A 2191-nucleotide genomic window follows, 5' to 3' on the forward strand; every position below is an offset into this window, starting at 1 on the left:
AATGTATGAAATGCATATGCACAAGAAGAAGCAAGCTTTCAAGCCCAGAACTGTTTCTACAGGAAACAAGAAAAGGTTATAAGAAAATGTGTTGAGTGGGAAGAAGGAAAAAAGAATGGTGAAATTCGATGTTTTCTTTTTTACTTTGAAGAATATTTTTAAAGTGTGTGTGTGTGTGTGTGTGTGTGTGTGTGTGTGTGTGTGTGTGTGTTTGGCTTGAGTCCTGGGCTCACTCAGCAAGGGCTGATATATCCCAAAATAATAGAGCTTAATTAGCATACTGCAACTGCCTGATAAAATCAGTTGTGTTGGTTTCCAAAGTGAGTAGTGTTGTTTATGGGAAAGCTCTAGATTATAAAATAGACCTGAGAATAACTCCAAGGAGGTTCTGGGGAACCTCAGGAAATAGGGAGCTAAGAAGACATGAACTGGTCATGAGAGACTCATTCTAGGTCCAATGGTTCCACATAGCACAAAGCACCTTTCATGGTCTGTACGTCACTAAACATGGATCCCTAACACTTCCTGCTCTCTCAGCAGCCTCAAGAATGAGCTCACCTAGTCACAGTCCTCCCCTGCGTTGTTTTACATGTTTCTACAGGGACTGTACCTTTTTGACAGGGTATTTTTCGACTCTTTTATTTGTGTTTCTTTGTTTGCTTGATTGCTTAGTGTCGATAGGTGAGCACACGTGGGTTTGCATGTGTGTTTGTCTGCATACATGTATCTGTAGTCTATGTGTGCTTGGTGTCCATAGAGACTAGAAGACAGGAATTCGTGGATTCATCTTCTTTGTCTCTCTTTCCTACCGTGCTCTGTAGTGGACAAAATCAAATCGCTGTAAAATAAACTAAAGAAACATATCTGGAACCCAGCATTAGGCATCCCCTCCCGTCCACCTGCTAGGTAGAGAACTGTGAACGTTCACGGATGGGAAGCACATTGCCGCTGTGGCTGAGTATTTTTCTCATGTGAAAAGCTTAACCTTTAGAAATTTGGCCAAAGGTCCTGGCCTTGTAAATTCATACTGGTTGGCCAACTTGGTCCTCTCAGCTGTCTTATACAGTAAGGAGTAGGTAATTTTCTGCGAATACTTTGACAGCCACGTGTGTTGGCCATATCAGAACACCCTAGTCTCTAAATGAAGCACGCTTTCTGGGATGAGTCATAGATGGCATGTAATTAACCGAGTCTGCCAGCGAACCAAGACTTGTACTAGCTGAGAGTGAGAGAACGCAACATAAGAATAACGTTAGGAGAAAAGTCAATCGTTATGGGAACACAAGAGCTCGTCCATCTGCCCGACACCTAATCGGTTTTGTTTTCTTGGTTCTTTTTTTTCCTCTAGGATTACTTCATTAAGAAAAAGTAATCAACATGCAAAAGTCTTGTGACAAGAACGAAGGAACACCCTAGAACACTCCAAAAAGCAGATGAAGGCCATCCTTCGGAAGATCCACCACAGCAGGCAGGAGAAAATCTTCAGGGTTCTGGAGAAAATGTGAGAGAGGAACTGATGGAAGCCTTAGAGGAGAGCCTGCTGAACCCAGCCCAGAGCCTGAGGACGCTCCTGCAAGGCATCCGAACCCTGAAGAAGTGATAAGAGGAGTAGATGACTTGGAAAGGCTTAGGGAAGAGATAAGAAGAGTAAGAAACAAGCTTGTGTTGATGCATTAGAAGCAAAGACATTCCCAAAGCCATCCTTAACCCTGTGAGCTTCAGGCCTTGAAATCATTTTTTTCTGATATTGAAATGTGGCTGCTGCTTGCTTTCTCTTAACGTTTTCTGACATCTTTGAACTTCATTTTACTTTTAATAATAATTACCTGGCGGAATTTTCTCTTAGGTAGTTTCGTTGTTACCAGCGTCTCAATGGATTTTGGATTTTTGTCCCATTTTCCGCATTTATCTTTCAGTTGGAAAGTTTCACACTTATGCATGGAAATATACAATTAAACAGCAGGTTGAAAAGCAGCATATTTAGGATCAGCTCACATATATAGGAAAATTCCTAATTATGTGTGTATATGTATAATTATACGTATCAAAAACTTAAAAAAAATAACGTTAGACTGGTTTCAAAGTCTATATCAGTGCCGAATATCAAATACTTCCTTATCATTTCCCTCTCTACCTCTATACTGAATTCAAAAGGTTGTCTGATATTGACCCGGGTGGTTAGTTAAAATGC

At 40.9% G+C, this 2191-nt stretch overlaps 1 pseudogene; it reads left to right on the forward strand.

Annotated features, from left to right (window-relative positions):
* The first annotated feature begins 1377 nt into the window (after nucleotides 1-1377).
* LOC116913891 lies at nucleotides 1378-1707 on the forward strand (annotated as a pseudogene).
* Nucleotides 1708-2191: the final 484 nt, after the last annotated feature.

This window comes from Rattus rattus, chromosome 12 (assembly GCF_011064425.1).
Source record: "Rattus rattus isolate New Zealand chromosome 12, Rrattus_CSIRO_v1, whole genome shotgun sequence".
Classification (NCBI taxonomy): domain Eukaryota; kingdom Metazoa; phylum Chordata; class Mammalia; order Rodentia; family Muridae; genus Rattus; species Rattus rattus.